General features: G+C 41.0%; 2 long non-coding RNA genes across 2 annotated transcripts in view; one reads left to right on the plus strand and one right to left on the minus strand.

Annotated features, from left to right (window-relative positions):
• Nucleotides 1–22,758, minus strand: part of LOC145513373 (uncharacterized) — a 285,374-nt gene that overhangs the window by 90,248 nt on the left and 172,368 nt on the right. The gene's annotated exons all lie outside the window — the stretch shown is intronic.
• On the plus strand, nt 1,275–20,936 carry LOC145513378 (uncharacterized). The gene is made up of 3 exons (XR_014059343.1): nt 1,275–1,550; nt 9,899–10,186; nt 17,507–20,936. It is a non-coding gene; the product is annotated as an uncharacterized LOC145513378 (long non-coding RNA).

A 22,758-nucleotide genomic window follows, 5' to 3' on the forward strand; every position in this document is an offset into this window, starting at 1 on the left:
ATCCATTATCTCTGGGTATTGGGGTAGGCAGTTTTCCTTATCCACATTTTATAAGTAGGGAAACTTAGACATAGGCAAGGTCAACTAATGAACAAAATAGGAATCAAAACCTACTTCACTAGACAGAGGTTAGAAAATTCTTTTAGTTCCTTGGACAAAAGGCACTGCATATATCCCCAGCATTAGTATTCCTGACACTTGGCACAGTGTTAGATCACTTTCCTCTAATCACTCCATTCTCTTTTATGAGACTTGAGGTTTAATTGGAGGTTCCAATAAGAGATTTTATGTGCTTAATGGATTTTGGTGTAATAATCAGAGTCTGAAATGCTAGTCAGAAGGCCAGCTGACTTCTAACGAAGCTGTGCTTGGGGGAATAGGTTTTTAAAAAGACATTACAAGTCTATACTATAGAAGTAGAACTGCAAATATTTAGGGGAAACAATATATATAAGGTGTATGGTTACTTCTGAAACCTTGCATATGGACAGACATGTATATTAGTACACCCACTGTTAAAATAGTTTCAATCATGATAGAAATTTAAACTGTGGAATGAACAGCACAATTGAAGGACCCTGATGGAATAACATGGAGATGATTTGTCAGTTTCTCCCAGTAGCCACTCTTGGAGCCTCCCTGAGACAGGCTCACCTTCCTGACTCCTCGCCCATTGCTCTTCCTCTCACACCCTCTGCAGAATGGAAGGCGGATTTTGCAGCTTCCCTAATTCTACCCCTTCCTTGCTGTCCCCAAAATATGTACTTGTTGACCTCTTTTTAATTACATAAGAGGTTTTTCAACTAGACATCACAAGGAAAATGGAATTAACAAAAAGAATGAGAAATGAGGAAATTAATCTTATGGGAAATCTTATACTTAGAGCTATATCAGAGCAAATTCCCCAGGAAATTTTATGGTATATTGCTGGCTAGGCAATTTCTTCCATTCTCAGCACTCTTGGCAATATTTTAGATACCAGACAAGTACTCTTACCGCAGAGTTATCTTAAGTTGAATATACTTGGAGTACTGTATAGTACATATCTCAGATTTTAAGTGAATGGCCTACACATGGAAAACAACAATTCATAAGTGACCTCACCTACAGCCAATGACCCTTTGTGCTTCCTAAGGTGGGAACTTGAAACAAGGATCCACTTTGCTACTCCACTCAGGTCACACAACCTTAGATCCTAGAGCTTTACTGATTCTCCCTGCCTTTTACGAAAATGTAAATGATGCTAACCAGACTTTTTATACCCATTTTTCTAGACTTGGGGATCAGTGTTTCTTAAACTTGAATGTGGACAGAGATATCCAGAAAGCTCATTAAGAATTTAGATTCTTGGTCCTCAATTCCACAAATCAATTCAGCAGACCGGGTGGAGCCCAGGAATGGTAACCTGCACTGTTTAATGAAAGCTCCAAGGAGATCCTGAGGACTCCTCTTTGGGCAATTGACCTCTGGATCCTGCCTGGAGAAAACACAGTGTCTGGCCCTATCTGGATGGGACAACTTGGACCATAGCTCTTGCCTGGGAAACACAAGTGAGTCTCTGGGTCGCTCCTGGGGCCCTCACTCATCCCAAAGCTGCTTAAGCTTTCTTGGGTGGAGCTTTGGGCTGGTGGATGAAGAATTCTTCCCTGTGTGTGATCTCCAAAGTTTCTACCTTCCATGGGCTTGTTTCTTAGTAACTTATTAGTTGTTTAATTTGATACCAACATTGGCTTGTGATTTCAGACTATAGGGCTCAATTTCTTCTTAGCCCATTGTACTGCTGAGTCTCTCAGTTGTGTCCAACTCTTTGCGACCCCAGGGACTGTAGCCTGCCAGGCTCCTCTGTCCATGATATTTCCCGCCCAAGAATACTGGTGTGGGTTGCCATTTCCTCCTCCAGGAGCCCATTATGCCAGTGGTTCTCAGACTTGGATAGGCATCCAAACCATCTGCACAGCTTGTTAAACCTAGGGTGCCAGGCTTACCTCAGACCTACAGCCACATCCCTGGTGTCTGTGCCAGCAACTCTGTGATTCTGTATTTGATAAGCTCCACTGGGGGTCCAGGTGCCACAAAACATTGAGAATCTTTGTTTAAGAAGTTCCTCTCACTTGTCAGGGGTACTGGAATCACCCAGAGAACCCACTTAACCAAGTCACTGGGACCTACCTCCAAGTGTCTGATTCAGTTGATCTGAGTGAGGCTTGAGAATTGGAACTTCTGTCAAGTTCCCTAGTGATTCTGATGTTATGGTATAGGGGCCACACTTAGAGAGCCACTAAGCAAATATCTGAGTTGAGTCACACTTAGAGCTATTAATAATTTTTGTTGTTTAGTTGCTAAGTTGTGTCTGACTCTTAGCAACCCCATGTACTATAGCCTGCCAGGCTCCTCTGTCCATGGGATTTTCCAGGCAAGAATACTAGAGTGGTTTGCCATTTCCTTATCCAGGGGACCTTCCCAACTCAGGGATTGAACCAGTGCCTCCTGCATTGCACATGGATTCTTTACCACTGAGCTACCAGAGAAGCCCTTAGAGCTAATAAACTGTCTTAAAAAAGACAAACACTTTCTGTGAAGTGTTGCTTTAAGCCTGAGAGGGTCTTCTGCTCTCAGATCACTGGCAGAGTAGCAGAGGTGGTTGAGAGATGTCATTTCTCCAGGAACTTTGTGATGTCTCTCATCTGACAGTGTCCCTGTCACCTGAAAATTACTTTGGCCATTGGCCACTGCAACAAGGGACCCAAGTGGCATCCCTCACCCTTTGTTAATTGTATTATTCTGTCCAGCTCAGGCTTAGCCTGTTTGGTGGTCCTGGATTACTCACAGGCACTTTCTCAAAGACTGAGCCCTTCTGCAGATTCTACTCCTCCATCTTCAATAAAACTGCAAAGGCATTATTTGGTAATGTTGATTTTACAGGTGTTTCATGGCAAGATGGAAAAGAGATTACATCATACACTGCACAGCAAAACTTCATCAAAATCTCCACCTTAGTCATCTCCTTCTCTCCTCTGTCCTCCCACCCCTCCACCAGTTTTTCTTAGTCTCTTCCTTCCTATTATTGTGTAGAATAATTTAGGGGCCTTCTCCTACCAATTAGCATTCTCCCACCTGAATCAATCCAATGCCCCATCTTAGCAACAAGAAATTCTCTTTAGAATAATTCCTCTTTTGCAGGAGGGAGGTGTAAAAATGTATCACTTTTTCAACCACTACCTCACACTGACATAGACTCCAGTAGAGGTTCTCTTTAGAAGAGGATGCTTGCCTTTGGGGAAAGTGTGGTCCATTCTTTTGGGAGTTCCTTCCTCTCCACATCATTAGTCCGGGCACAGGTGTGAGATGGGGAGTTACCTTCTTCTCTTTCTGAGCTCTAACAGGTAGATCACAGAAGGGCTCTGGGTGTCACCACTGTCACTCTGAAGCAACGTGGACACCTGGAGCTTTGGGGAGGGAGGGGAGGAGATGCAATATAAACATGTGGAGCCTTTTCTTGGGGAGTGTGGGGAGGTGCACTTGAAGATACAGTATGCAGACTTGGAGTCTTTTCTGGGAAGGAGGATGCACTTGGAGATGGACTATGGATACCTGGAGTCTTTCTCGACCAGGAGAGGGCAGAGGCTGCACTTCAGAGCCCTCAAACACTTTGAGAGGCTGAAGTCCACTCTTAGCTACACCCTCAGATCTGGACTAGCCCTGTGAACAGACAATCTATTTTCCCCCACCACCACTACTACTGTGGTTTTTGGGTATGACAGCCTGCCCCTAGATGAAGTAACCTGCCAGCCAGCCACAAAGGACTTAGAGCTACATTTTAGTCTCCTGCTGCAGCACAGAGTTCCATGACACAATATGAAATGACTCAGCAAAGTCAAAGGAGGACAGCGAAGACAAAGGGAATGATAATCCTTCTGGTTAAAGCAATGAACAAAGGTCATCATTAGAGAATACCCACAAAGCACAAATTGCCAAGGACTGCAGTTCCACCTGCCGACTGGGGGCCATTTAGTATTATTTTTGCATTGGCTCCATTCTAGAAGCTGTTCTCTGGGCCAAGATTTCAAACAAAGGAGGCTGTTCAGGTAAGCTGTCTCCCTGAACTGGACTTCAGAAGAGGTTGTTTTGTGAGTCTCTCTCATGCTCTTATGGAACTTCTCTTTATCCTTGAGGAACTTTGATGATCTAAAACTCAGAAAGGTCTAAAACTGTTCAGAGATGTTGAAGGTGTTGAAAGAAAAGGAAGAAAATATACGAAACCTAGCTTCTAAAATATGTCTATTTGATGTTTTCATGTGCTTAAAAATCTTCAAGGCATAGTAAAATGATCACCAATCAAACTATTCATGTGACTGTGTGAATGGCCACTGTCCTTCCCTAATTGTTAAAGGCATCCAACTGCAGTCCAGCTCCTCAGTGGATGAGTAAAGCTGTGCAAATGGAATTACATCTCCTCTATCTGCTCTGCCCCATAGTTACAGACACAAATAGCCTTTAAGTTTGTTAATGAAGATGGATCCATATTTCAGTGATATCACCATTGTTGGCTGATTATTTATCAATGTATTTCTAGCAGGGATTGATTCCAGGATCATAAAAGAAGCAGAAATACAGACATATGTTTGAGATTTGTCTTTAAATTCTAATTCCTGTGACTAAAGATTTTACTGCTATATCCGTTTCTCTGCCATGTTAATGAAATACTTTTCTATGGGCACTAAGATTAACTTTCTTCTTTCTCATCTCCTGGAAATGTTAGCCAGCTGGACCTCTGTTTAACAACCTCTGTGAAGCACTGTGCTCTGACACCTTGCTTGATGGATGCAGCTGTCAGCACATCCTCAGTCCAGAGATGAGGAGGGCATTGGCTTACCTATCAACTCCACAAATCAGACGAATAAACATTAGCAACAAAACAAACTTAGGGATCCATTCTCATTTTGGTGTTCTTCATAGATCATAATCTTTGGAATGTGTTCCAGGAAAAATAATGACTTTAATGTTGCTTAGCTTTAAAGAATTAGGAATGATTTACTCTATGAAAGCACTGCTTATAAGCAAGACATCTGGAAAAATCTGTATTATATGCACAAACCTGTCTTCTGTGCCTGGAATAGTATCTTTAAGGGATATTGGAGGGTCTGATCTGAAGTGCAATGAGAAGATGTAAAAAGAAATAGCAGTACCAACGGGGACCTGGGCAGAGGACACAGGGCAGAGAGAAGAGGGCAAAATGAGACAACTAAGGGTGCCTAAGAGAGAGGAAAGCCTTTCCTGGCCCACAACTCCCAGGATATTTCTTTACAAATCTGCCTACTTGTTTCCATGTCAGTTCCCCCCTACAGACTCTGAATCCCTTGATGGCAGGAACTAAGATTCATTTATCTGTGTCCCCACGTTCCTAGGCCTGTGCCTTGTAGCATGAACTTGGTATAAGATCAATGAATTAATGAGTAGGTTCTGGTATTTTAGCAAAATAATTATAGTAATCCTAGATGGGGAAAAAAAAAAAAAACACATAAACCCTTCCATATCCTGGCAGAAATGTGTAGAAAATATTACCCAGATTATGAATATGTAAAAAAGGAATTATGGGCAGTGTGTGTACGTTAGTTGCTCAGTCGTGTCTGACTCTTTGCGACCCTATGGACTGTAGCCTGCCAGGCTCTTCTGTACATAGGATTCCCCAGGCAAGAATAGTAGAGTGGTTTACCATTCCCTTCTCCACAGGATCTTCCAGACCCAGGGATTGAACCCAGGTTTCCTGCATTGGAGGCAGATTCTTCACCATCTGAGCCACCAGGGAAACCCTAATGGGGAGTAACCTGCACCAATAAACATAGACTCTCATGCTTTATTTTTAGCTGAAAAAACACAATTTGTACAGATGATGCTATGAGCATTATATGTCAAGTTTTTCCACTGGGGAAGAAAGCGTCCATTAGGCTGTATATTTTTCTAGGTCACCACATATACGACTTTGTCCTGCCCCAAGTTGGCATTCATTGAATTGATGTGCTTTTCTATTTCCCTGTTGGCCACTGTCTCTCCCCTGGGACTTGGGGTGGTTATGATGCAGCTTCTGGCTCTGCCTGGCCCTACTCTGTTCACCTGACTTGGGCTTTAGGGTCTCAGCATCTCTGTCTGTAAAATGTAAATGACAAGACTTGTGCCTTGGCTGCAAAGCAAGACTTGGCTAAAAAATAAGATGTTGTCTGGGAAGTCTGGAAGGCATGTGCCTGGCACAGGGTAAAAACAGCCAAAAGGCAGATAAATGCAGCAAATATTTTGTCATTTGCTTTGCCTTAAAATTTTTCATTGCTCTTCATGAAAATGGAAAGATGTCCTTTTGCAGGGTGACAGCTGCTGTTGGTTGCAAGAAGCTGCTGTTTGCTACTGATAAACAAATGACAACTTCCCCTGAATGGGTCCATGTATTGCCTGAAGCAGATTTGTGATTAAATTTTTTGCTGGCTTTTTTTTTTTTGACCACTGTAAAAGATTTGGCTGGAGTGGGTATATTTCCCTCTTGACCTAATCCTTTTGGTGTTTTGAAAACTTTCCAAGTGAGAAAATGAACACTTTTACCCTGCTTGAGTCAGATGCTCAAAACACAAAATAAAAATAGCTGCTTGGGAAGCTGCTGTGCTGTTTGCTCTGCCCCCAGGGTGGTTAACCCCTGAGAGGGCATTCAGTGCAATGAGCTATCTCCCCTGGCTTTTGCTAGAGTTGGTATTTCTCAATTTTGATTTGGGTTGTCCTTGTTATGACCCATGCAAAGTCACTGTGATTATGGAAAGGAAAGTTGGGTGTGATCCAAATGACCAAGTGCTCTTTCCAAACCATCTGCATTGAGGTGCTTTCCTCCTTGAAGGGATCAATTTTTGGATTTAACTCTCCCTCTTTCTAATAGGAGCTTATGCATTTACTTCTCTCTCCTGGGTGATTTAGTCAATCTGATTAATCAGTATGTCGCTTGTAATAACAACAAAAATAACATTTTGATATTGAGAGCTGACATTCAGTTTGAATATATGCCAGCTACTTTATATGCATACAAAACCATCATTCCATTTAATCCTCATTAAAAAAATTTATGAAATAGATGCTATTACTAACCTCTATTTTATAGATGGGGAAAAGGAGGATCATGGAAGCTAGGTGATTCACCTCAAATCTTACAGCTTAAAAATAAGAGGCAAGAATTTAACTCAAGGCTGCCTGTCCAGAGTCTAAGCCCTTAGCCAGTATGCCCTGCTGAGCAAAGGGCATTGGGTGTAGCATCCTCCCAGCCATCAGTATTGCAGCTCTGGGTCTCAGTCTCTTCCAACGTAACCCTTTACATCTTGATTTAAAAAAGATTATTTGGGGCTTCTCTGGTGGTCCAGTGGTTAAGAATCTGCCTGCCAAAGCAGAGGACACAAGTTCAGTCCTTGGTCCAAGAAGATTCCACATGCTGTGGAGCAACTAAGCCAGTGCACAAGTACTGGCCCACACAGAGTCCACAAGCCACAACAACTGAACCCTTAGCACCTAGAGCCTGTGTACCACAAGAAGAGAAGCCACCACAATGAGAAGCTCAAGCACTGCAGTGAAGACTCAGCACAGCCAAATATATTAAATTTTTTAAAAAAAGATTATTCAAGGCTGAGACCTGAAAGAATGTGATGCATTAGCTGCAGGTGGCAGTGAGTATGAGGTTCAGATGGCCAACAAGCCAGCACGTTGGCTTCCTGAAGTGCCAAAACTCCTTACTGGCCTTGTGAAGTGACAGCCATTAAGAAGAATGTGGGCCTGGGAGTCAGCATCGCTGGACTGGCTTTATTTTTATGTTTGGAAATTTGTTCCACATTTTCGATACTCGTTCAGCATCTCTGGGGCTTAATTTATTTTTGTAGTTGGGGGTTGGGAGTAAAGGATTAATTAAGCAACCTAGCTGCCAGGAAATTTACAACTCATTAGAGGGATTAGAATGCCTGAATCCTGTGATGGAACAGAGGTTCAGAACCAGCTGGGATGCAGGGTGCTTTTTCTCAACTATCTCTCAGTCTAAACCCTGAAATACTTCTCTGAAGGGACACAGTAAAGCCAAAAGGATAAGGCAAGATTTGGAAGAGCTAGAGAGATTTGGAACTGGTTACAGGTCAGGCCACCCAACATTGAAGGCAAGAGCTGGTTTCACTTAGATTTAGGTAAATATGTACAGATCTGAAGGGGACCCTTCTTCCAACTAGAAAAACAAGTAAACCATGGAGCAGGCACAGATGATTGATATGTAAACTGTGGAGGTGACATCAGCCTTTGGGAAGCATCCTTAAGTCAATAGTATCCCTGAGAAAGGCAGGTGTTTTTCAGAGTCCCAGGAATAAAACTCACAGCATTGGGTGTATCTAAACTGTCTTATTTAAGTTTGAGTTTAAAAGGAAAAATATAAAACCTGTATTTAAGGTGATCACAGAAATAACAGCATTATAAAAATCACAAGATCGTAAAGGTTACAATATGGGTGTCTGACAACATTCATGTCATCCTCTCTCTGTCTCAGTCGGTCTAAGCTGGCAGTGTTTCTGATGGAATAAAATTTTCCAAAACCTTCAACTCTGGAAAATTTTCTTGTATTATTTTCAAAAATAATTATCCCCCTAATTTTCTGTTATATATTTCTTAAAACTCTTATGAATAGAAAGTTGGAGCTCCTAGATTAATCTGCCATGTTTATTGTTTTCTCTCATATTTTACATTTCTTTGTGTATTTGGAAGGTGATATCCTTCCAAACGTTCTAAGAAATCATTTTATTTTAGTAATAATGTTTCATTTCTAAAAATATCTTTATTCTATCATTGCTCCTTTTTCATAGCAGCATATTCTTGTTTAGTGTCTGTGTCTGTTTTCTCCAGAATAGGTCTTTGTTTCCCCTTCCCCTTCCTCTCCTTCCCTATTTCCTTTTCCACTGCCTTCTTTTTATTTTTTTAACCTTAACATTTCCTCTTAATCCATGCTGTTGGTTTTCCTCTAACGTCTGATGACCTTTGAAGGGCCATGTTAGTATACAGGGGTCCTTTGACTGTCTGCTCTCTAGCTTCTCGTGCTGTGGTTGGGCTGACTATGGATTCCATGAAAATGGAGCGGTCATGTGAACAAATCACCTCCATTTAGGAAGCATGGATAGAGAACATCTCTACAATTACTAAGACAAAGTGGACTTTATACTTGTGCTGGAGGTGTGAGAAGTTCTGTGTGTTCCCCTCTAGACAGAGCTTTCATCTCTTTCTTCCTAGAGTACCCTCGGGGTCCCTCTGCCTCTTGCCATGTCTCTTTCCAAAAAGACCTCCCATTACTTCCTGCAGGTCTCTGCTTTGGCCAGGAGGAGAGAAGGGAGGAGGCAGGTGCCAAGGCCTGGCTCTGCCGAAAAGAAACAAACACAAAACAACAGCTCCCTGCTCTGCCGGAACAACTTTCCAACTGTTCTCCCTGACCCTTCTTCTGTACAGATCCCAGGTTTCATTCCTACTGCTCCAATCTATCTGTCCACACAATCCCCATTGATTTTCTCTTCAGGAAATTTATTTTAAAAATTTCTGATCTGCTAATGATACTCCTGTTTTTAGTACCATCATAGTTTTATTTTTGTTCACTTTTGTCATGCCAATCAAATCATGAGACAGCAAGGAGGAAATCATATATGAAAATTTACCATCTTGAATTGGGATATATCTTCTGAACTCTTGATGATCTCAGGGCCTTATAATCTTAAGAGAGAAAAATATGGTTAAAATTCTGATTTTGAAACCTTGGAAATACTTAACAATTTGAGATTTGTCAGGATGTGACCTTTCTGCCTTCTTCAATACAGATAAGTAACTATTTTATTTTTCTCCCTCTTCTTTCCTGCATTAGACAGATGAAAAGTGAATATTTCCCCTTACCCTGAAAATGTTTGAAGATTAAGCTCTCTTGGATGGCATCACTGATTCGATGGACATGGGTTTGGGTAGACTCCAGGAGTTGGTGATGGACAGAGAGGCCTGGCGTGCTGCAGTTCACGGGGTCGCAAAGAGTCGGACACGACTGAGCGACTGAACTGAACTGAACCAGAAGAAAGAAGGATCGCTTTTCATTTGTTTCTCTGGTTGGTTGCTAATAATTTGAACCCTATTGGTAAAGAACAAGAGAATACCTGTTCAGGTGAGCGTATGTTGAGGGATAAAGATAGGGTAAAACTGGGAACTGGGGAAAGCCTGAGGAGGGTTGGGGCCAGGAGAGAATGAGAAAAATTTGAGACAGACCCTTGGACAACTATGAACTGAGCTGGAAAATTGTCCCTGCTTTTAGGGAAGAACTGTGTAGTAAGGGGCATTCAATGCCCAGCTGGTATCTCAATTTCAGCAATAAAATAACCACATAAATATAAATAGCCATATAAGTATTGTGTACTCTTTATATTCCAGACACTGTGCTAAGTGTTTCACCCATATGGTCTCGTGTAATCTTGGTAACAACCCGAGGAGGGCGGTGTCCTGTGCTAGGATGCGGTCTATTGCCATTTAGCATCATTCCCATTTCTTTCTAGGTACCTTCCTGTATTGCTGGTTCAGTTCAGTCAGTTCAGTTCAGTCACTCAGTTGTGTCCGACTCTTTGCAACCCCATGGACTGTAGCACGCCAGGCCTCCCTGTCCATCGCCGACTCCCAGAGTTTACTCAAACTCATGCATTGAGATTCCATCCATTGAGATTGCATCCAAGTACTGCATTTCAGACTCTTTTGTTGACTATGATGGTGGCTACTCCATTTAGGAGATCTAAAAACTACTTTCCTAGATTCCCTTGAAGCTAGAATTCTGGATGCAAGAACCTGTGAGAGGCAATGGCCCCAGATTTGGAAGGTGAAAGTGAAGTGGTGACTATTTGCTTGCTATTGTTAGTGCTAGTCAAGTAAAGTTGGATGGCTGTGAGTGTTTGCCCCAGAGAATTCCACACTTCAGTGTCTGGTCACCAGTTTTATTGGGGTGAGATGCAGGGGTGGCCCCAGCAACAGCAACTTTGTGGCCTCTAGAACTCAGCAATGGTGGATGCTCTTTAAGTTTATGGCCCACCTGTGGCTCCTGTGATTCCACTGCTCCAGTCCATCCTCCAATTTTGTGGGCACTATTTCTCTGTATTAGATCCATTTCTTCTTGAAATACCTGGAGTGTTTTTTCCTGCATTAAACTCATGTATACTATTTATCATCTTCATTTTATAGGTGAAGCAAATAGCGAGGTTAAGTATCAAAGTGACCAATGGTCACTCAACATTGAATGGAAGAGCTGGATCTGAACCATGGTGTATCAGAATCTAAGGCCTTAGACTTAACTACCACACTTTATTGTTTCTTGTTGTCGACCTGAAATCAGATCATACTAATATAGACTGTTTAGTCTTTAATATTCAAGGGTAGTCCTAAGACTAGTCCATCAACGAAAGAATATATGTTTTCAGAATCAGTGGGTCAAGACTATGCCTATTGGTTCTTCTGAAGTCAGACTTTTCATTAACCAAGATGCTCTGAATGAGGTAACTCAAACCTCCCAAAATCACTCTACCAGATCTGAGTTTTCTATAGATCTTAAAAAGTAAATTCAATGAACTTTGCATGATATATGCAGACACGTGAGTAGGCTGCAAATTCTTTTTGAATTTGAAATAATGAGAATATTCTTTATCCTGAAGACAGAATACTTTTGTGCTTTTCCTATTTCTATAACCCATCCCCACTGATACTTCATTAAAATATGAGTAAAAGCAAAATATCCTAGAGGCAAGCAAATGACACAAAAGATATGCTTTGAGAATTCTTCTTTTCCTGGGTCAGAAACAGTTTGTTGCCATAAAGATATTTGTCCTTTTAAGAGAAAGAACTTGTGAATAGTGGCTATTATACATCAGTTTGACTCAAATATTAATAGCAGCTAGTTGTTGTTGTTTAGTCACTAAGTTGTGTCTGACTTTGTGACCTCCATGGACTGTTTAGCCCACCATGCTCTTCTGTCTGTGGAATTTTCCAAGCAAAAATACTGGAATGGGTTGCCATTTTCTACTCTGGGGAATCTTTCCGACCCAGGGATCAAAGCTACATCTCTTGCATCTCCTGCATTGGCAGGCAGATTCTTTACCACTGTGCCAACTGGGAAGCTGTAATAGCAGCTAGATTTCACCATAATTTCACCATAATTAAAAGGAATTTTGGGGGAGGGGATACATTGGGAATTTGGGATTAACAGATACACTACTATACATAAAATAAACAAGGACCTACTGTATAGCACAGGGGACTGTATTCAATATCTGTAACAATTTATAATAGAAAAGAATCTGAAAAATATATAATGTGCTGTGCTTAGTCACTCAATCATGTCCGACTCTTTGTGACCCCATGGACTGTAGCCTGCCAGGCTCCCCTGTCCATGGGGATTCTCCAGGCAAGAATACTAGAGTGGGTTGCCATGCCCTCCTCCAGGGGATCTTCCCAATCCAGGGATCAAATCCAGATCTCCCGCATTGCAGGCGGGTTCTTTACCATCTGAGTCACCAGGGAAGCCCCCAAAATATATATACTTGTATGTATATATATATATATATAACTAATCACTTTGCTATACACCCAAAACATTGTAAATCAACTATACTTCAATTAAAAATGTCATTTTTTAAAAAAAAGGGATATTGGTGTTATTAAAATCAGCTGAGCTTCCTCCTGTGATCTCTCCAGTCTCGAGGAGAAGAAAGAGTTCTATGAGGATGTGCTAATGGGCATCTCATTTTAGAGGAAAATACTTCCTTTCTGCAGTAATGTAGTCATGAGTCTGTGTGCATTTGAGCTGCTGAGCTCAGAAAAGCCTTGGGATTACCTATCCAGTGCTCTTAAGCCGTAAGTCCATTGCTCCATGCACACGCTAAAGTATAGAGACTCCACTTCAGATTTCAAGAAACAAGGTCAGCCTGTTGTAATTGGGATGATCACTGCAATCTGATGAAGCAGAAATCACTAGTGGATATTATGGGGAGAACCTGAAGAATTCTGGTTATTTCCAAGCACTTAAACTATTTATCCAGTTTGGATGGATGGAGGGCACCCAAGATCTAATTGAAAGTGTTTGGGATTGAGGACATTATGTGGTAATCACACTGGGGACCTAGGTTGATTCATACATTCGAGGAAGGAGAGAATGAGAAAGTGAGATTCATATAGGGCAAGAGGGCTAGAGTAGTACACTTCAATCTGGTACTTCATAAAAATCAATTTCACAGGCCTACCCTAACTGTATCTGAGCATCACTCCAGCTGGGTCTGGAAAATTCTCTTTAATCAGAAAAGCATTCAAGAGTATTAAATGCTCATATGACTGCCAGGTATTTGTATGGGAAAGAGTTCTAAATATAGTCACTGTAAACTTCCATTTGTCAGGGGTCTTAGTATGTACAATGAATTTATTAAGATCTCAGGAAGATAAATATGTCTTTGCTTTAAAACGGTAATTTATAATCTGAGTTTGGGTTTCAGTATGATGGTGTGATAGAGGTTCATTGTGAATTTAAGAAAAGCAGTATTCACTTTCTGTGGGAATAAATCATATTTTTCCTAAAAGGAGTTAATGGAAACCTCCAACTCAAGTACACTCCAAGGATACATTTTTATCTTGTGTTTCTGAACAATCACTTTTTAGGCAGACTCTCTCACTCATGTGAAACAGAGTTAAGAAATTGATAGGCAACAAAAAAAGGCTTCTTAGTAGTAAAATAATGTTCACAAAGTCCAGATGCTCAAGGTCATGCACTTTACCTACAAAAGAATCTCTTAGGCACTCAGCAGAGCCTCTCCACTCTTATTTTGTCCACAAATCAATGAGTTTGATTATCTGGTTATAAAACAGATTGGAAGCAGCAATTAGAAGGGATTAGAAAGTAGCTACTACAGACTCACGTGGAAACACAGAAATAGAAATAAATGCTATAAAATGTAGAAATAAGAATCCAAAGAGCCCAGGGGACTGAGCTCATACCACATATTGGAAAACAGCCAGCACCTATATTCCTGTGCATATATTATTTCCTAGTATAATCATGTTCCTAATGACAGCCCCAAGGAGGTATTTGGAATTCTCTTTTCAAGATGCGGGAAATGATGAAGCATATTTTAGAAAGGTTACTGTTCAGAAAGACAACAACTAAAACTAGCAACTGAAGAGATAAAATCTTGATTTGTTTTGAACTCTTCATGTATCCAGATGAATTTATTTCCCATGAGTGTCTCATAGTCAGTGTTTTACTATGAGAGCTTTTAGTTGGGAGAGAGAAAAACGAAAAGGTTTGTTATCTATTCATTGCTTCAAGGTATGTGTATATATGAACATATGTTAGTAAATTTTGTCGACATATGTGTGTACATATATAAGCATATAACATTGTCATACTGTTTAAAGTGAGTACATATGGGTATGTATACACGCTTAAGCTAAATCTTTCTGTGACCAGACGGTTTTTAAAAATATGGGAAGGTTTAGATCTTACAATCCGATTAGACATTCAGTTTTGCCATTGCTTAATGATTCAAGCTAGGTATTACATCACCTGTCTGTCATGACTTCTCTTTGCCCATTAGGAAATTGTGTTTTCCTCATCTGTTTGAAGTCCTTCAAATATTCCAGACACAAGCTTTGGCAAATATAGTATACAGTTGTTTTTTTTTTTATTAAATTGGTTTAGTCATCTATTTTTTTACTTTACAATATTGTATTTGTTTTGCCATACATTGATGTGACTCCACTATGGGTGTACTTGTGTTCCCCTTCCAGAACCCCCCTCCCACCTCCCTCCCCATCCCATCCCTCTGTGTCATCCCGGTGCACCAGCCCCAAGCACCCTGTATCATGCATTGAACCTGGACTGGTGATTCGTTTCACATATGATAATTTACATGCTTCAGTGCCATTCTCCCATATCATCCCGCCCTCGCCCTCTCCCATAGAGTCCATAATACTGTTCTATTTATCTAGGTCTCTTTTGATGTCTCGCATACAGGGTTATCTTTACCGATTAACTAAATACCATATATATGTGTTAGTAAAGTATACAGTTTTTGAGGTTTATTTTGATAATGGATTTACCAGACTTAAGAATCTGGAGCTGAGAGATAGGGCAACAGTCATACTATGAATACCTAATGTTTAACAACTTGGCCATTTACAAAGCATTTTCACCCATATGTTCCATTTGGTTGATATGGTCTTAAGTCATTTAAAATCTATAACAGTTAACCCTTGGGTTTTTGTTTGTTTGTTTGTTTGTCTTTATTGTCTGTTTTAAGAAACTGGGTCATTCACCCTGTGGTAGAACCCCACAATCTAGATTTGATGAGTCCACATGATATCATTTAACATTTTCCTCTTCTCCCCGTAATTTTGTAAACTGGTATTTACAACAAAAGGTTTGATTAGATTCAGGTTCAATTTTCTTAAGGGACACCACATAGGTATGGCTATGAACTTCCCACTAAATAGCATCAGAAGGCTGATAATGTCTGGCTGTGTTTCCATTAATGCCTTTAAGATTGATCAGTCAAATCAGGTATTGTCAACTTGATCCATCCATTATAAAACTCTTCATAAAAATTTTACTTAATGCTTTCAGTGAACATTGATCATTGCCTAGAAGAAACTCATTGTTTCACAGGGTGTTCCAAAGCATAATTTCAAATTCCACTATTCCTTATGCAATTATTAGCTGGAACTCTATAAAGAAAAACTTGCCCTTGTCAACTAGTTAGAAGCCCTAAAATACATTCAATACAGGAAAGGCAGGATAACTGTAAAGTCCATGCTTTCACTGCTGTACTGTCCTGGAAAGATATTGCTTTCCTATGGGTGTGATCTGACAGATCAAGCCTAACATCAGAAGGTTCTGGCCATGGAGGTCCTTATCCTTAGACCCCAACATAGTCTATCCAGACTGAGCAGGATTCCTGATGGAAGATGGAATGAGAAGATGGTTCCCAGCTCTGGAGAGAGAAGGCTAGCAAAATTTAGGCAGATTTTCTGGTCCCAACCTGGAAGAGAAATGAAGGCATAGAACTGAAGTATGATAGGAATAGAACTGAGACCCAGGAATATGGACCAGGCATACTGGATGTGGTGAAAGAGGGAGGAGGAAGACATCAGTAGTCCTGAGAGTATTTATGGTCTTGACCCGAGCCAGAAGGAAACTGAGCCCACATGTGGCTGGGCTTCTTGAAGTGGACAGGGAATGAAGAGTGGATGTAGGACTGAGCTCTGGAGTGAGTGTTCTAAAAGGCGTTTGAAGGGCCTGGGTTTGGGTGGCTGAAGGATTGCAGTGTCTCACTGGGTCTGGAGATGACTATGCTCTAGTTGGTTTGGCACCAGCCACTCCACATAAATCCTGGCTGGAAACTCTGTAACTTTCTGTGATAGAACTAAAAGAGCCTGATTTCCAAAGGAAATCAGAGGAAACGGAGTCAATACTGGCTTTGTATGGCTCATACATTCATCACTAGTTCAAACAGTGGTACCTGGTCAGTGAATCCTCCATCACCTTTTTGCTCACATCTGATCCTATTCTCATCACAATCACATAAATTCTCAAAAACAGTGGAACTGGAGGACTTGTGATTACAGAGCCATGCTCTCTGGGCCAGACTGACTAAGATGTGCAAATGCAAATAACTGCTGGGGCCTCTGCTGATCCCCTCAGCACCTGACCTTCTCTCCATCTGGGGGCTTTCAGAGAACCATACCCACCATTATATTTAGGAATTGACTGCTAAAAATTGAACCGCTCAATCCAATTAAATTAAAATTTCTTTTCTTCCTGCCACATTACTTACACACAAGAGCACTGAGAATTATTTTTAGATGTAAAAAATAGCAGTTTGCTGGTGCTTGCCATCCAATTTGTAACAGATTTCCAGAGATTAACACTCACAAGGTTTTTGGCCACGTTTAATCACAAAAGTAATTCTGTATTCTGTCAATACACTCAGCTCGGGGGATAAAAATAGCAGTGCAATCTGGCTGGGTGAGTCTCGGCCACGGGGCTTTGCTCCCAGTTTCTGCATTAATGTTGTTATGGAGTTTCTGTCCTCCTTAAGGACAAGCCAGCGTAGGGGAATGGTAGAGTTTATGATGTGCCGTTAGGATCAGTGAGGCCCTGGGCATGCTGGAAACAAGATCTTTCCACACAGCCAATGAAGAGAGTAATTCTGTCTGATTATCTGGCCAGATTTCCAACTGAGAAAATACATAAAACACGCTTTAAAAAAATTACTTTTGATAAGAAGTTATTTCAGTAAGTGAAAACTAACTCTGAGTCAGACATCTGGAAACTGGCTTATCTTTCCTTGTGGCGTCACCTCAAGGAAGGGGAAAGAAACACCAATAGGAAATGCATCGAGCAGCACATGTCAATGTCCACCCTGATTTGGTTCTGTTTCCTTGTATATTTCCCATTCTTTAGATCTGCCAATACGAAGCTCTGATGTCCCACAGGGAATAAATGTCACTGTAATCCATTTACATCAGTCATCCTGTGAAGGTTTGATTCTGGACCTAGAAATTCCAGTGTTCCCAAGTCTCCCTTATTCCTGCAGTGAATTTTCAAAGCATGAAGAAAGCTCCCACAGAGAGAAGGTAAGGGAATTCAAGTTTCTCTTTTTTTAAAAAAAAAAAATAATAACTTTCAACCATCTGTGTTCTGCAGCATCTGAAATGTCTTATTCATTGCTCACCTGTGGATGAAGGTCTTGGTGGCAAAACTCCCAAGCCTATAAGATATAGTCCTCCTTTACCTGATAGCCACCGTCCAAGGAAAAGCTCTGGTGCTCATGACTAGGATTAACAACAACAACAACAAATAGCATATGTGCATTCTGGCCTCTGCAAAGACAAGTGAATTCAGCTTCTCTGGGAGAATGATTGACTTGCTAGAATCCCCTGTAGCCCTCCCTGCCTACCTTTCCTTCCAAGCCCTCTTCTCTGCCAGCTTCATGAAGCCCAACTACAAACTCAGGCAACACCATCCCTAACTTTTCTGACCTCTCGGAAAATACATTCTCTTAACAGATCAATTACATGGTGGCCTACATTGATGGACATGATTTTTCAACAAATCATGGCCTTTTAGAGCTGGGGAAAAAAACAAAACAAAAACTTACTGGACATCTAGCTCAGGATTTATCCAAAGTATAAACTAAGAAACCTGTTCAGAAGAGAGATCTTCCGTAGAAAGGATTCCACAACTGTATTAGGTTTTAGAGCTGCAAAACAAAACACCATAGACTGGGTGGCCTAAAGAATAAACATTAATTTTGTTGCTAGAGACAAGACGTTCAACACTAAGTTATCAGTAGGGTTGGTTTCTTGTGTCAAGGAGATCTCTCTCCTTGACTTGCAGACACCCGTCTTCACCCCATGTCTTTCACATCATCTTCTCTCTATGTGTCTGTGTCCTAACTGCCTCTTCTTTATCTTCTTCCATTTTTTTTTTCCAGTTTAATTGCGATATAATTGACTTGTACACATACTGTACAAGTTTAAGGTGCACAGCATAATGATCTGACTTATATACACCATGAAATGATTATCACAATAAATTTAGTAAATTTCTATAAGCTCATCTAGATACAAAATTAAAGGAAAAGAAAACAATTTCTTTATGATGAGAACTCTTAGTATTTACTTTCTTAACAACCTTCATATATAATGTACAACAGTGTTAATTTTATTTATCACGTTGTACATTATATCCCTAGTGTAATACTTCCTTATTTTATAACTGGAAGTTTGTACCTTTTGACCACTTTCATCCAATTTCCTTCCTATCCCCCACCCCCATCTCTGGTAACCACAAGTTGGAGCTCTTTCTCTATGGGTTTGTTTGTTTCTGAAGTATAATTGACCCTCAAAAGTATGTTAGTTCCTGTTACATGACACAGCGATTCGATTTTTCTATACGTTTCAAAATGATCACCACAACAAGTCAAGTTACAACCTCTTACCATATAAAGATATTACATATTTATTGACTACATTGCCCACACTGTACATTTCATACCCCTGATTCATTTATTTTGCAACTGGAAGTTTCTACCTCTTAATCTCCCCTCATCTATTTCTTTCCTTCCCCACAGCCGCCCCATCCTCTGACAACCACCGGCTTGTTCTCTATATCTACAGCTCTGTTTCTGTTTTGTTATGTTTGTTCATTGTTTTATTTTTTAGATTCCACATGTCAGTGAAATCATACAGAGGTTGATGCCTCTTCTTTTAAACATATCAGACAAGTTGGATTAGAGCCCACCCTAATGACCTCATTATAACTTAAAATGTTTAAGGAACTTATCTCAAAATACAGTCACATTCTGAGGTACTAGGGGTTAGGATTTCAACACATAAATTTGAAGAAAGACACAATTTAGCCCATAACAACAATCAGACAACTTTGGGAAACATTAATGTGAAATTCCCAAGTTACATTGGCTAAATTTCAAAGACTCTCAGGAGCCCTTGAGATAACGAGCTGGTCTAAATATGTTTAACTCATTGTTTCCAACGTATGTTTGACTTGTGATACTTTTTCCTGGATATTTTTAATTAAGTTTCTACAGAATGTAATTTAGAAACACTGGCCCTATCTATCCTTCCCTATTTACAGGTGAGGAAACCAAGGCCCAAAGATACAAGTGGCTAAGATTAGTTCTAACTCTCTGGGCTTTTCCTATTACTTCTGATTCAATATCAAAAATGCCAGAATTTGGCTGACAAAGATAAATGCTCCTCAAAGGTAAGAGTGGAGAAGGAAATGGCAACCCACTCCAGTACTCTTGCCTGGAAAATTCCATGGACAGAGGGGTCTGGTAAGCTACAGTCCATGGAGTTGCAAAGAGTCAGACACAACTGAGAGACTTCACTTTCACTTTCAAAGGTAAGAGTGAAGAGAGGGAAATTGGAATAACAGTGGCAGGCTTCTTTGGGGCTGACTGCAGAAGATAGGAATATAAAGCCTCTCTTCTCTGACTTCCAGCCTTTCTTCCCTTCTCTGTACACATCTCTTAACCCTGTGTGTTGTCAAGACAGCCCTCAGTGCTCCTTTTTAACAGATCCCATAGGGATAGAAATACTGGGGGAAAGGGGCGGTTCTCTGGCCTCTACCCATTGAGGACTGACCCTGGCTCTCAAATTGCACACCTGGTAATTCCATTCACTCTCAGTCTATAGCACAGAAAGGATGTGATTGTTTATGCTCACATACCTTTCTGAAGCAGAAACGTCAAAAATGTCAATGATGGGGACAATTAACCTAGGTAAGAGTTGATAGAATATTTATTCAACTCAAGCCCTAAACATGCTCTTTAAAGCTCTTTTCTATTATCCAAGCTCATTTACTTATCACATTTTTCTTTCAGAGCTGTATCAGGGAGACTAGAAGTATAAAGTTAAATATGACAACTTCTGAATGAGAGTAGCCATTGCAGCTTCTCTGGAACATTATCCGTGCTGAGTATCCAATCCAGGGCCCTTTGTATATAATTTTAAAAGTTTCCTTCCAGAATATGGGGCTTTTAGATCAGCAGGACTCATTCCCACTCCTTGTGAGCTGACTATGGTAAGAAAGATATTAGGGACACTAGCCCTGAACCCTAGGATTCCTGCTTCCATTTTCCCTCCTCTCCTGCTCCACCACAGTGATTACCCAGTAACTCTTGACCTTTTACCCTTTCTCCTTTTCCTGGACCTAAACATGGCCCTTGGATCTGAAGGCAGAGCTGGCCTCCCCTTTTCTCCTTTGACAAGTCCCTCAAACCTGGTTTGTGCTTATTCTCTGCCCTGATCTGCTTCCAGCCCTTCTAGTCATCACCTTGCATCAAAAAAAAAAAAAAAAAAAAAAGGGGACATCTCTAGAATTTGGAGCTCAGAAATAATCTCACTTTGCCCAGTGCCAAAGAATTTTCCTTTGGACTTGTAGGTGCTGAGTGCTCAGTTGTTTCAGTTGTGTCCGACTCTTTGCTATCCCATGGGCTGTAGCCCGCCAGGTCCCTCTGTCCATCGGATTCTATAGGCAAGAATACTGGAGTGAGTTGCCAGGCCCTCCGCCAGGGGATCTTCCCTACCCAGGGATTGAACCTGGATCTCCTAGATTGCGGGCAGATTCTTTACCCACTGAGCCACCTGGGAAGCCCTTGGACTTGTAGGAGGTAGCCCCAAAGCTGTTGTGCCACTTCTCATGATGTCTGGGTTGATGATTGTGAAGGGCTTTGGACATAAAGTGCTCTCAAGGAAAGGACCCAGGCTCTCAGGGTGGCATGCTGCCTGCTCAGGACTGACGGGAAATCTGCACATGACGTTATCGTGTAAAGGTGTCCGATGGGATGATTCTGCAGCACAAGAATTTCTTCTCTTCCCATTTTATATGCAGTTTGATACAAAACATCAGACATACTAAATAATTCTGAGAACGTTAAATGAAAGAGAAAATCTGCCGTTAGAAACTTCAGCATTAAAAACAAAACAAAACCCCACAGCAGCATACATTCTTCTCTCCAAAAGAGCCAGTCTTTGCATGATTCTTATCTCCAGCAATTTTTATTGGAGACATTTCTGATTTGTTATTTTAATAGGCTTTCTGAAATCAGATATGATGCTCATTATTCTTGCATGGTTGTTTTATTCTTGCACTTTTCAAACAAACAAGGGAGCCAAGGGACCTGGGGATGCTAATCATTCTATAACCCTCACACCGTGACAACAGGGCTTTCAATTCCAATATGGAAGGGGTAGCAAAAATATAGCACTGAGGCCTGATTGAGGGTCCTCTTGGTCATTGGATAAATGCTGAAACAAAGTTGGCCTACATTTAGATCAATTTTGCAGCAACAGATTGTGACTTTGGCCAATGTGCATAATGGGGTTCCAATGTAGAAACGGGTTAGCAGAGACAGCACGGATGTGAAAAACAACAGAGCCAGATGTCCAGAGGATTCAATAATTCAATAATTTTCATTTATTAGCTGTACGTGTACCACCCAGCTTGGGGCTGGGAGTGTGGTTCTAAGGGAAATAATGTGTGATCTCCAATGTATTGACTCCCCAACCCCATCTTTCACAGATTTATCAATACCGTTATTCCTGGGATCACATGTGCACCATCCCCTCCTGACTTGACTAGCCATGGTAGGAGGGATTTCTAATTGAATGAGACAAGGATCCAACATCTAATTGTGGTGCTGGCACTCCAACTGTGGTGTTGGAAAAGACTTGAGAGTCCCTTGGACTGCAAGGAGATCAAACCAGTTGATCCTAAAGGAAATCAACCCTGAATACTCATTGGAAGGACTGAAGCTGAAGCTGAAGCTCTATACTGTTGCCACCTGATGTGAAGAACTGATTCATTGGAAAAGACCCTGATGCTAGAAAAGATTGAAGGCAGGAGGAGAAGGGGATGACAGAAGATGAGATGGTTGGATGGCATCACCAACTCAACGGGCATGAGTTTGAGCAAACCAGGAGATGGTGAAGGACAAGGAAATCTGGCATGCTGCAGTCCCTGGGGTAGCAAAGAGTCGGACATGACTGAGACTGAACAGCAACCAATATCTAAAGAAACATCTGGAGACTGAAACAGGCTCTTGGTGAGTTGGTGTAAACCATCCATGACAGAGGACTTCCCAGGTAGCTCAGCAGTAAAGAATCTGCCTACAATGCAGCAGATGA

Source organism: Giraffa tippelskirchi, chromosome 7 (assembly GCF_054371585.1).
Source record: "Giraffa tippelskirchi isolate mGirTip1 chromosome 7, T2T-mGirTip1v1.2.pri, whole genome shotgun sequence".
Classification (NCBI taxonomy): domain Eukaryota; kingdom Metazoa; phylum Chordata; class Mammalia; order Artiodactyla; family Giraffidae; genus Giraffa; species Giraffa tippelskirchi.